This window comes from Manis javanica, chromosome 2 (assembly GCF_040802235.1).
Source record: "Manis javanica isolate MJ-LG chromosome 2, MJ_LKY, whole genome shotgun sequence".
In the NCBI taxonomy this organism is placed as follows: Eukaryota; Metazoa; Chordata; class Mammalia; order Pholidota; family Manidae; genus Manis; species Manis javanica.
In genome coordinates, this window is record NC_133157.1 from 27,511,015 (window position 1) to 27,525,535 (window position 14,521).

At 33.1% G+C, this 14,521-nt stretch overlaps 1 long non-coding RNA gene across 1 annotated transcript in view; it reads right to left on the reverse strand.

Annotated features, from left to right (window-relative positions):
* Positions 1–287: 287 nt before the first annotated feature.
* The window catches only part of LOC140844988 (uncharacterized), a 160,685-nt gene continuing 146,451 nt past the window's right edge, over positions 288–14,521 (reverse strand). The window contains exon 3 of the long non-coding RNA XR_012123605.1: positions 288–367. This is a non-coding gene — a long non-coding RNA (uncharacterized lncRNA). The remainder of the gene's footprint in view (positions 368–14,521) is intronic.

Consider the following 14,521-nt stretch of genomic DNA (forward strand, 5'->3'; position numbering starts at 1 on the left):
GATACCAAAACCAGACAGACACCACCAAAAAGAAAGAAGGAAAGAAAATCACAGACAAACATCCTTCACGAGCATAGATGAAAAATACCCCTCAAAACTAGTAAACCAAATTCAACAATAAATTTAAGAAGGTTGAAACACTATCAAGTATCTTTTCCAACCACAGAGCTATGAAATGGGAACTCAATTACCAAAAAAAAAAAAGGAAAAAACACAAACATGTGGCAGTTAAACAACATGCTACTACATATCTTATAGAATGAAGAAATTAGAGGAAATTAAAAAAAAATACCTTGAGACAAATGTAAAGGATCACACAACATGATCACATGGGATGTACTCCAGGGATGCAGTGATGGTTAAATATCTGCAAATGATCAACAAGATACACCACATTAACAAAATGAAGGACACATAATCATTTGATCATATCAGTAGAGACAGAAAAAGCATCTGACAAAATTCAATATCTATTATGACAAAAACTCTCAACAAAGTGAAATATTACCTCACACTAGTCAGAATGGCTATTATCAAAAAGAAAACAGGCAATAAATATTAGTGAAAATGTGGAGAAAAGGAAAACTTGATGCACTGTAGGTGTGAATGTAAATTGGTTCAACTACTATGGAAAACAGTACTGAGGTTCCTCAATAATTAAAAATAGAACTACCATATAATCCAACAATTCCACTTCATTGTATTTATCTGGAAATGAAAACACTAATTTGAGAAGTTATAGGCCACCCTGTACTCATAGCAGGCATTATTTACAATATCCACAATATGAAAGCAACCTAAAGTCTTCTCGAAAGATTAATGGATAAAGAGGATATGGTACATTTATATTAAAGAATATTACTCAGCCACAAAAAAGAGTGAAATCTTGCCTTTTATGACAACATGAAGGTATTAAACTAAGTGAAAAGTCATATAAAGACAAATACTGTATGATTTCAATTATATATAGTATCTAAGAAACAAAATAAATGAACAAACAAAACAAAATGAGAAACAGAAAAAGACTCACGAACACAAGACAAACTGCGGTTGCCAAAGGGGAAGAGAGAAGAAGTGGATGGGTGATGTAGGTAAAGGAGAATGAGAAGTACAAACTTCCAATCATAAAATCAATGTCATAGGGATACAAATTATAGCATAGGGAATATAGTCAATAATATTGTAATGCATTTGTATAGTGACAGATAATAACTAGACTATCATGGTGATCATTTCACAATGTATATAAATGTCAAATCATTATACAACTGAAACTAATATTGTATGTTAACTATACTTCAATAAAAATATAAATAAAAAATAAAAATAAACTAAACTAGTTCGTTACTTGAATGCACTTGTTTTCCTAGCATCCTCAAATATGTTGAGGTGGACAGGTAGGTATGAAAAGTGAGGAAGACAGGTTGAAGGGAGAAAATTTTGATTTTTTTAAATCTAATGGACATTTCCTGAGGTAACAGCAATGTGCTAAGCACTATGCTAGGTGCTGTGCTAGTAGTAACTGAGGTTACAAAGAGGAGTAAGAGTCCCTGCTCTTAAAAAGCTCAGAGCCTAATGATGAAGACAGAGTTCAAATGATTATTATTCTATAAAATAATGTGAGTACATTTACAATATGCCAGACTCTGCTAGGAGCTTTATAAGTATTTTCTCAGCAATTATCAAAAGAGATCCATCAAGTAACATGTTTTTATGGCATCCAATTTTTTATAGATATAGAAACAAGGACAATGAGATTAGTCAAAACTACTCTTTACTCATGGGCTTTCATGATCCTTTGCATCTTTTTCAACTTTTCTCCAGCCAATAATCCTCTGGTTCTATTTCTCTTTCACCTTCCAGAAAGAGAGAATTTGACTGGACAACTTTAGCAGTATAATGTATATTTTATAAAGTCTTGCTCCAGGTCATGTGACTTCACTTACATTTGGATTTTTGACAAACTATAGATTAGTGAGTCTTCAGCCACATGCTTTCCTGTGGGTGGAATCATATGAGACCAGGAAGCAAGGTAATAAGATAAAGAAAATGGCTGCTTTCTTGAGCAACATAAAATTCCACGGAAAACTGTGCAATTGACTGCATGACTGGCTTATTCAGTTCAAAGATATGGATTAAGTATATCAACAATGGAGTATCTATTGTCTGATCATAGATATATATAAATGCTATGTAGTACCATTAAAAGTAGAAACAAAAAATAAGCTAGTTGACCTTTTATGGGATCAAAATGAAAATTTTCTCCAAAGGAATCTAGTAATAATTTTATCAGAAATATTTCAGGTATAAATTGAATGAGTGTTTTGTATTCAAGTTGTGAAGAACACAAGTTTCCTTTAGAAATGTGCATTTATGTTCTTATATTTTGTTACATTTCTAGTAGTGTTGGTTCCAAGGCAAAACTGTGATCCTTGGAATATAACTTCATGTTGAATTTGATTATTTGGGGAGTGGAATTATTAGGCTTCAGGTTCAAGTAAGTGCAAATATTTGAAACTACACAATATAATTCACATGAGAACCTACACTTTAGCATTTGAACAGTGCCTCAGAGTTCTCTGACGGTCCACTCTCAGTGTGGAGATCCTTAGAGATTACACAGTTCTCTCCTCCTGTTAAATAATTGGTTTTCTACATTACCTTGGATCACTTTCCCTAACATTGTATAAATATATGGCTCTACTTTTTCTGGCATGTAAGATCTATTTATTATTTTGATATGTAGGTGTTTAAATTTGAAAGGACATAGAGATTTGGAATATTTGTTTATTCTGAGAAGTCTGAGAAAATAGCATTATAGGTATGCTACTGACCATGGAATGTCAGAATAGGAAATATAATGCCAGTCCCCAACTCTCTAGGAAATTGAGGTAGAGGAAGAGGTTTAAGAGAGGGGGATATATTATGTGCCTAATGGTGGAATGGTGTATTTCCATTTGCTGTGGCAATGTTAGATTGGTTGATAGCTGAATATAGTCACCATAAAATTCAGTCTACAGTCTCACATCTCCCCAGTTAACATACCAAAGTGCAGGCTCCAGAAAAGTGCTCTCCCTTTAAATAATGGGTTATATTATGAGGAACAAGAATCAAACTGCCACGTACACTACACATCTCAGGAGTGGGAAGTGTAGACCATACGAAGAGAGGAGAAAAAAGTGGTGCTGATGATTTGGTCTCTATTCAGAACATTATAATAGCATTTCCTTTATAGTCATCATATCTTTTTTCAATAAACTGAAATATTTGCTAATAAGACAAATCTCCATTATGAATTCTCTCTCAAATACAGGCAGACCTCAGAGACCTTGCAGCTTTGGTTCCAGACCACTGCAATAAAGTGGGTATCACCATAAAGCAAGTCAAATGAATTTTTGGGTTCCCCAGTACATATAAAAGTTATGTTCATACTATAAAATCTATTAAATATGGAATAGCATTGTGTCTAAAAACCAACATAAATGTCTTAGTTAAAAATATTTTATTGCTAAAAAATGCTATCCATCATCTGAGCTTTCAGAGAGTCATCATTACCTTGCTGGTGAAGGGTTTTGCCTCAGCGTTTGTTGCTGAGGGTGAGGGTTGCTGAAGGTTGCGCAGCTGTGGCAATTTCTTAAAATAAGACAGTGAAGCTTACCACATAGATTGACTCTTTCTTTCATGAATAAGTTCTCTGTAGAATGTGATGCTGTTTGATAGCATTTTACTGACAAGAGAACTTCTTTCAAAATTGGAGTCAATCCTCTGAAACCCTGCTGCTGCTTCATCAACTAAGTTTATATAATATTCTAAATTCTTTGTTGACGTTTTAACAATCTTTCCAGCATCTTCACCAGGAGCAGATTCCATCTCCAAAAACCACTTTTTTATGCTTATCCATAAGAAGCAACTCTACATCCCAAAATTTTATCATGAGATGCAGCAATTCAGTCACATCTTCAAGCTCCATTTCTAATTCTAGTTCTCTTGCTATTCCACCATTACTGCAATGACTTCCTCGACTGAAATCTTAAACCTCCCAAAGTCATCTGTGAGAGTTGAGATCACCTTCCCAACTCCTGCTTATGTTGACATTCTGACCTCTTCCATGAATTACAGATGTTCTGAATGGCAGCTAGAGTGGTGAATCCTCTCCAGGTTTTGAATTTACTTTGCCAGATAATTCAGACCAATCACTATGGCAGCTATAGCTTTAGAGAATGTGCCTCTTAAATATGAGATTTGAAAATCGAAATTATTTCTTGATCCATGGGTTGCACAACGGATATGATGCTAGCAGGCATGAAAATAATGTTAATCTCATTGTCCATCTGCATCAGAGCTCTTGGGTGACTAAGTAAATTGTCAATGAGCAGTGATATTTGACAGGCATGCTTCTCAGGTCTCAACAGTGGGCTTAAAATATTCAGTAAACCATGTATAAATAGATGTGCTGAAACCCAGGTTTTGTTGTTCAATTTGTAGAGCACAGGAAGAGTAGATTTAGCATACTTTTTCAGGGCCCTAGGAGTTTTGGAATGATAAGTGAAGATTGGCTTCAACTTAAAGTCACCAGCTGCATTAGCCTCTAATAAATGGTCTGTCCTTTGAAGCTCTGAAGCCAGGATTGACTTGTCCTCTCTAACTGTGAAAATCCTAGATGGCATCATCTTCCAACAGAACCCTGTTTCATCTACTTTGAGAATCTGTAGTTTAGTATAGCCACCTTCATTATCTTAGCTAGATTTGGATAACTTGGGGCAGCTTGTACATCAGCACTTGCTGCCTCACCTGCATTTTTATGCTGTTCAGACAAGTTTTTCCCTTAAACCTCATGAGCCAGCTTCTGCTAGCTTCAAATTTTTTTCCTACAGCATCTTTACTTCATTCTGCCTTCACAGAATTGAAGAGAGTTAGGACCTTGCTCTGGATTAGGCTTTGGCTTAAGGGAATGTTGTAGCTGGTTTTATATACTATCAAGGCCACTAAACTTTCTCCATATCAGTAATAAAGCTGTTTTGCTTTCTTATTCAAGTGTCCACTAGAGTAGCACTTTTAATTTCCTTGGAGAACTTTTCCTTTCATTCATAACCCACTGTTTGCTGCAAGAAGCCTAGCTTTCAACCCATCTCAGCTTTCAACAGGCCTTCCTCACTAATTTAATAATTCATAGCTTTTAATTTAAAGTGAGAGACTTGTGACTTGTCCTTTCACTGAACACTTGAGGCCACTGTAATGTTATTAATAAGCCTTATTTCAGCATTGTTGTGTCTCAGGAAATAGAGAAGCTTGAGGAGAGGAAAAGAGAGGTGGGGGACACATGGTCACTGCAGTAGTCAGAACACATGCACCATTTATTGATTAAGTCTGCTCTCTTACATGGGCGTGGTTTGTGGGGCTCCAAAACAATTACAATAGCAACATCAAAGATCATTGATCACATACCATTATAACAAATACAATAAAAGTGAAAAAGTTTGAAATATTGCAAGAATTACCAAAATGTGACACAGAGACACAAAGTGAGCAGTTAATGCTTTTGGGAAAATGGTGCTGACAGAAATCCTTAGTATAAAGCTACCACAAACCTTCAATTTGTAAAAAATGTAGTATCTGAAAGTACAATAACATGAAGCACAATAAAATAATGTATGCCTGTACCTCATCTTCCTCCCCATCCCCACATCCCAAACAGAAAATATATCTGTCTGTGGTCCCTCCATACACATGAGTACAACAGTACTTTTTTTTAATGCTTTCAAAGTCTTTTAAACAAAATTAGCTTGTAATATGATTGTCTATGGAATTGTTTTGATTATAAAGAGTATAATAAAATATTTTCTTTACATATCACTTCCTTACATGTTAAATGCATCTATTGCAATGACATGCCATGTTACACAAATAAGTTATTATTAGAAGATTAATTATTTAGGATTATTATTCACTAAGCATTTTATGCTTTCAACATTCTCAAGTTATCACAAAAATTAAACTTTGTATTTAAAAGAGACATTGTTTGAACACAGGTTTATATGTTAGTTGGCTTTCTCATAAATTACTTACTGGCTCACAAAAAGCTGAGGGACAATGATTGTCCATTATGCATCTGAATTAAAATAAAAATATATGGAAATACTTCTGGTAATTTGTCCTTTTTTATAGGAACTATACAAAAGCTTCTAGGATTTCAGATTAGTTCAGGGATTGGAATTTCAATGTTTAACAGCCAAGCAGATAATGTAAATGAGTGAAGTTGATCATGTGCATGAATGCTGAAGCTTGCAACTAGAAGGCATACACCCTGTCTCAAGGAGACACCCCACGTGCAGATACTCCTAAGAAGTGACATATCATGTAGAAATGGTGTACCAGTGTTGTCAAACCTGTATTTCAAGGGAAGCCCAAAATTCAGATTTAGGGGGAAAACCCTATTTTGTAAACCTAAGTTCACTTTTTAAAACTGCTGGGCCAAATACATGTTTTTGAGATCAAATCTGGCTACTTGAGATATTTGATTTAAGGACACCAGATTTGATAACCAATGTGTCCATCTCATTGGTATAGTAGATTTAAAAGTTGCTTAAGATATTAGCATAGAAACTTGGAAAGAGAAATGGATGCACAATGTCAAAGTTTGTCTCTGTAACTCTTTGTTATTCATGACCTCAGTGCTTAACTTCCACCCACCCTCCAGCACAGATTTTTAAATTCACTACCAAGTTTAGTTGGTTGTAGTACCATTCTCTTTTGAGGCATACTTTGCATTGTTGTACTATTTGTTTTGATTTTATATTTTATTCTTATAGGACAACTTTACTTCCATGTTCTTAGGTATAAATGGTGAAGTGGGGGAAATCTCATTCATCAACTACAATTACAAACTCTTTCTGGCAATGAAGGCACTGCAAAAGTAATACAGCTAATATTAATTTTCTGAAAAACAGAGTTTTCTAATTTTATGCACTAAAAGGTGTCACTTTCAAACATGAAGCATCATTCTTAATTGGGTAGTTGAAGGATATATTACTGCTAATTTGTCCTACAAAGTATTGGGTAATATCAATACAAATTTGCAATCCAGTCCCACCACACCCACATGTGTAACCGACAAGGACTCCATGTGATCTTGTTAGCAAATAGTCCTTGACTTTCTATCTATAAGCACATATAGAAAAAGACTAGAACTCTCAGCTCATGTTTTGAAATATTTCCAAGTCACATTATCCCTAATCATACTATACATTAAGGGGAAAGTAGAGTGTTTTATGAAGAAAGTCCTTTTTGTTTAGAGACAACCTAGGAAGCGATGGAGGTCACATCCTCATTCACTGCATCGTGGTGTTACGCTCCCTTTCCATCTGCTAGCCCGTTTCCAGAGGAAGTTAGATTTATTCTTTCTTTGTTGGATTATGAGGGTTCTAGGCCCTCTAGCAGTTATCTGTCTCATGACTCTAAACTTTTCTCCCCAGGTACTCATTTGCTGATTTTCAGTTAAAAAAGATTGCATAGCTCCCAGTCTAAAGCAATTACTCATGACTCTCTTTCATCTGCTCTTGTTCTTCCACATCATTATGTTTAATGTTTCTGTGTTCTTCCCTGGGTGGTTTGGTTCATATTCACTTAGGGAAAACAAGATTCATGATCTGATATTTAATAGTCCAGTTGTGCATTAACTTTTTAATATGTCTCTGAGAGTCAGTATCTTCTCCTGGTTCCATAGTATACTGAATCCCTTATGCTCCAGCTATACATGTACATGTGTTAGGGTGGTAAGACCAATAAACTCTATGAATCACTGCATTTTTTCGCTATAGAAACTTGTAAAATAGTTCATATGTCTTATTAAGCTTATTTTCCTTTCATTCAAAAATATTTATTTTATGTACTTACTTCACTAGAGTAGAATAAGATAAATAAGATTCTTAACTTCAAATAGTTCATAATCTAATGGTTGAGGTATTCATGTTCATGAGAAACTAAAATTAGATTAGAATATGCCCTAAGAGAAGTATGATGAAATGCTACAGGGCACACAGTGATTAATTCTGATCTGGGAGACTGGGAGAAAACTTAACAATTTATTGGGTAAGGAATTTTAATATTAACTTTACAAAACTATTTTTCAAAGGAGGTTCTTTCTTAAATAAACACTGAAAATTACGTTTTCCAAAAATAAACAAGTCAACATCATTAAAAATGGAAAATGCCCTACTTCCATGCTTCCATTAGCAGTCATAGACATTCAAAATCCAGTTCTTTCACATTGACTCATTATTAATGAGACAAAATGAAATTAAATGCCAGGTATTCTCATGGAAATATAGAAAAGTTGAAAATGAGAAATATGACCTGAGATTTTAATTTGTAAATCTGAATTTAATAAAGTAGTATATCTGCTATAATTTATCAGAAAAATTAGTTCTTAGATTTTCTATTGTCTTTTTTTCTTGTGATATTTAGGTTTCACTTTTCATAGTTTACCTTCAAATTCTTCCTCTCAAGGGATTTTAGTTAGGTAGTTTCTTTGGGCTGTAGGGCATGGCAAGATAATTTTTTATCTCACTATTTGTGCTTTCAAGTGGCTCTATTTTAAAATCAATATAACCACAACAATTCTACAAGGTAGTTAACATTTTGAATATATATATGGTAGAAAAGAGTGTTTGGGATTCATCTGTACTCTACTAAAATTATATTCCTCTTGTGCCCAGGGCCAGACAACCAACTTTTATTTTTTCCTCCATGACTGCTTTTACCTTTTAACTCCCAGCCTGACAACAATCTAGAGTTTGTTACTACTAAAATGAGCAGGAGGAAAAATATAGTTAATCTTGATCTGTGTACTACTATGGTCATCAAGTATTTTCAGTCTGAATGAAGCCTGACTATGTTCTATCGGTTGTTTCCGTTGGAGGAGATCCCTATATTCTCTAAAGTAAAGACATGCTGGTGTCTTCAGAATTACCCCTTTCTTTCCAGTGCGTCTGGAAAAACCTATATACGAAAAAGCTGGTGTTCTCTTTAAATCCCTGTGAACATTCTTAATGAGAGCTAATGGAAAAACATTATCTTAATGAGAGCTAATGGAAAAACATTAACTTAAAAAATACATGTATAACTAAGATTCAGGTTTATTTTCACTGGTTATTAGTTGTGCTGTTTTTATTTTCCTTTTTTTATTTTATTGTTGCTTCTGGGTCAGTTACTTCTTTTCCTTTTGCTCACATCAGACCTCTAATGGACCTTTATACCTTAAACACAAAGGGCCTTTTACAAATCTTGTTTAACAGCATTAGACGGAAGCAAGCTCAGTCGCCTTATTACCCCTGGATTCAAGACTGCTGCCACCTACAGGAAAACCTCATGTTACTTCTATGGTTAAGGTACAAAAACACAAAATGGCTTTCTTGATCCTCTCTGTTGATATTTTTTCTTTCAATAATTTCTGCTTCTTATATTTATGATCTTCATTCTTCTACTTCAATTTGTTTTCTTTTTCTATCTTCTACTGATACTTAGAAAATTTATTTTCAGGCTTTGTTCTTTGTAATATCTGAGTTAAAGGCTATAAGTCATCCATTTAAGCACAAATTTAACTATATCACATAAGATTTGTATTGTTTTCATTATTATGTATTTAAAAATATTTTAAAAATATTGTTCAATACATGGTTTAAATATATTTGTACTTCTTAATTTACTGTCACTATTTGCCCTATCTTAGCATCACAGTTTATGTACTTCTTATTTCTTTTTTGAGGTTACTCTATAAATTACAGTATGCATCTCTGATTTATCAAAATTTAATATGTATCAACACTTCTACTTCTGAACATTTAGGCAACACCCTCAGAACATTTTAACTCCATTTGTCTCTCTCTTGAATTATAAGCTATTGTCAAATTTTGTCACATATTGTCACACATTTTAGTTAAAAATATATAAAGACAAATATATTTATTACTTTTAAACATTAAATATTTAAATTTGCCCAGATATTTGCCTTTCTTGTTGCTTTATATGTTCTTTCCTGCACCTCCAAATTTCATCTTTGCTCATTGTTCTGACTCTAGAATTTATCTCTTATCTTTTCTTTACTGAAAGAGTGGCTGTCACACATAATCTGTTTCTCTTTGCCTGAAAATGTCTTATTTTGCTTTAGTTGTAAAAGGATTAAAATGATATGTGGGCAGTTATTTTTCCCTAAAAGTTCAAAAGTGTTGTTTGAATGAGTTCTGGGTTCCACTATCATCCTGGCTGCTTTTAAGATTTTCTCTTTTACTTCATCAGGTTCCCTGAAATTATGGCTTTATGCAGTAATCAGTTTTAGAAAGTGATTAGTAAATTTTATCTTTAAATCTTGGTTTTCATATTCTCTCTCTGTCTTTGGGTCTCCAGTTCCACTGTACCATGAGATAGCCAAATTCACAAATGTAGCCATTTGATACCTAAATTCCGAACTCTTATTTGTCAAGTTAGTCTTTCAAACTCTGTTTGATACCACATACTTTTAGCTGTCTCCATAAGAATATATGCAGGTGATATTAGCCTATACCTGAATCAGTAGATAAATCTAGGAAAAAAGCAGTCCCAATTTCTGAGATCACATCTTTTAGTTTCTTTTTTTTCTTGGATCTTGGTCCCTGAATTGTTTATGGGCATGTTAGCTCTCCCGTATGTTCTAATGGGTGTTCTTTTCATAATTTTTTCCAGGTTTTCCAGTTATTATCAGAGGGAGGGTTGGACTGATTTAAATAGAGGGTTATCTATTTACCCTTATAAGTAAAAGAACTCTTTCTTTTCAACTGATATATAATGTACAGTAATCTTGAATGTTAATTATGATTATTTACATGTATTTATACCCTGTTACCTGAAAATATATATTTCTAGCATTCCTTCAGATACTCTTGTATTTGTCCCCTAGACTGTATCTTCTATTAGATGACTACAATTCTGAGTTTTATAATCATTGATTAACTTTGTTTTTGAACTTAATATAATTGGAATCTTATTGAGGGTATACATATGTGTCTGGCTTTTTTCACTGAACACAATATCTATGATATTTATGTATGTTTTGTATGTACTAGATGTCTTCTTTTTATTTCTGTATAGTATTTCACTGTATGAATATGCCACAGTTTATCCATCTTCCTCTCGATAGGCATACAGTTTTAACTACTTTGAATAAAGCTGATATGAGTGAACATTTCTGCATGTTTTGGTAGACAGATACATTCATTTCCTTGGTGGATACACTAACAGTGAAATTGCTGAGGAGTAGGGAAGGCAAATATTCAGCTATAGCACCAACTGCCAGTTTTCCAAAATGGTTTTATCATTTTACATTTCTACCAGCAATGTAGGAAATTTACTTCTCTCATTTAGAATATATGTTCCTTATTTTTTTATTTTTAGTAATTATTTGTTGTCTCTTTTTTATTTCCTTTGATTAGGGAACTTGCTCATTGTCTGTGAAAGCTGGGAGTATGGAATTTACACAGTGTTTTTGCTGCTCAGTTCAGTTTCCTTCCCTAACAGTAAATGCTGGTCTTCTAGTACACATTTCCTAAAGCAAGCATCTGCTTGGCTCCAGTGAACTCCTCTCCCACTGCATCAGAGGACACTGTACTGGGCCAAGTGACGAGAGATTTTTTTCCTCAGGTCTCAACTCTGGCGAATGAAATCTGGTAAGGGGGAAAATGTTTACACATATGATTGTTACTTCCCAAGGAGATGGAGAGGGTAGTCAGAAATGTATTTATTATGCCCTTTACTCACAACTCATATACATTCTTCCAGACAAGACAGAATCTAAAATCTCAGTGTAATAGTCTATAATCAATTTATTTCTCTTTTCTCTTATCAGTTCCATATATTTCTAACCATTACTGATAGAAATTTTACTATAATCATCATATATGTAATTTGACTATGTAAAATAATTTAACATAAAATCCATGAGGTAGCCATTTTATAAATGAGAGAATATCAGAAAAATTAAGAGATTTGCCCAAGTATGCTCAACTTGATAGTGCTGGAATTTGGATATAAAGCTCTTTTTTCTATATATTCTATATTCCTTCACTACTGTATCATCATCCTGCTTCTACTGTAACCTTTTTGTGGTCCAAATTTGACATGAACTTACTTTAGCCAGAGAGAACTAACTGGTGAATTTTATTCCTGGTGAATTTTAAATTTTCTAATGATAAAGAGAATGAAATATTTCTGTGTATTTTGGGTCTTTTATCAGATATGTAGTGAAGTTATTTCTCTGGATAGTCCTCCTACTATTTTTCTGACATTTTCTATAAATCCTTAGCAAATATTTATCAATATCTTTTTGGTGAAGGACACATTTCTGAGATTTACAAAGGAGAAGAAAAACCCCCACCTCTATTATCACTGATTTTTAGTTTGGTCCACTGATTCCAAATAAATCTCCCAGGAACAATATCAGTCTGTATATTTCAATATTTAATACTTTTCTCAATTCTCTGGTGTGTACACAAATTTTATTAAAACCCTGTAGACTATTTATTTTTCCCAACTATTCATATGGGCTTTTTCTTGCCACATGTTAATGTGACATATGCTGTACCTAATTCCAGTAAATATCAGGAACTTTTGCCCATATGTACAGTTTATTATACATACACCATCAATTTGTTCTGAGACATGTCACTTGTGCAAATAGTCTAGGGTTTTTATTTATTAAGATTTATATCAACTGAACTAAGCACTTTAATTCAAAGGTCTTGGACTTTCATTCCAGATGTTTATAATCTCTCAGGCTATTTACTGACCTTACCAAATTAAGGTTGTGAATTAATTAGCTATATTCATAAATTCACAATAAAGAGATGGAATTATTATCAATATAATATATGATATTAGGTTTTCATAAAATAAGGAAGCAATGTAAGTTCAATATGGAAGGAACAAAACAGAATAAAAAAGCAAGATCTTTTTTCAAAATGATAATGGATATATAAGACCACCCAGGTTTTCACTCTTGGTTTAATGAATTTATGAATGTCAATCATATAAACAAGAAAATCATGTCACATAAATTGGAATTTTATTATAAATTTTTAAAAAATTGTTCTGTTTTCTACCTGAAGAGAATGTGTTTGTTTGTTTGTTATTTTCATTCAACTATCGATCCAGTTGCTGGTTAATCAAATATTTTTTGATCACTTCCCTAAACTTCTAGTCTAAAATCAACTCTTCTCCTCTCATAGCATGATGTGCCTCTTACTCATAAAGAGTTTAATATTTGTAGCACTGCATTTATTTGTGCTTCGATTTGGTTAATTTTGTGATTTGTCATGAGATTGTGAGCTCCATGTGGGCAGGGTCTTTGTTCCTTTTTGCTCACCATTATATCTCCAGAGTCTAAAAGAATATTTCACAGAGTAGATGATCAATAAATAAAGGTAAGAGATGCTGTATGTGAATTAGAGTTTCAAGAAAAGAGATTGTGGCTGCCTAAACAGAAGACCAGAATCAGGAATATGGGAGGAAGGATTATTCATATGACTAATTCAAGGACTAATTCTCCTAATTCAAGGATTAGGAGAAAACTGTTTTACGACAAATAGTAGAAAGTCACTTAGGAAGGATTAGAAGCAGATGATATAATAAGGCATTTCAATACTAGTCAAGGGAAAAGTTTTTACTTCAAGAGATGAATAAAGGCCCAGGAAAATAAAAAAAAATACTACAGGATTGAAGTTAACACCATGGTGAATCTCATAGACAATTCTTCACTGCTTAGATCAGAGCCTTCAGTTAGACACAAAAATGTATCTTCCATTCCACCCATTATTTTTTGCCACAGGTCCAAGGAGTTTATTCTGGTGGTATTCAGCATCTATTTGTTACCTGAAGTAAAATAGCTCTCTGCCATTTTAAACTTGTTAATTGAAAGTCCTGAATTGTTATAGAAGGAGACCATAGGAATATATGAGTTTTTGTTAGCTCATTTAAACTTTTCTGTACCTGGTTTCCATAAAATAATTCTTATTGGGAACTACTGTCCTATTTTCATTCTAATAATATACATATTATATAATATATATATAAAATATATATTATACAATTTTATGTGTTAATATTTATACATATCTAAATACTCATACAAAATGTATGCATATATGTATATATTTACTAATACATTATAGATATAATACATATATATGCATATATGGGTAGAGAGGATATATATGTAGCATATATCCTGTATACATATACATTATATGAATATATGATTGTATATACATATACTATTATAAAGGGAACAAAATAGGAGGATTGAAAATTATAGTAATCTCTTTCCTTCCTAAAGACTTCACTGCAATAACAATAAAATAATAGGAATCATATAAACCACAATTTGTAAGATGATTAATGGAAAAACTGGAGTGGACATCCATCATTTAGGACCCCTCAACATATTGAACACCTTCCTTAAAGTTTATTTTCTACATTTAGAAATCTGTCTTTTCCT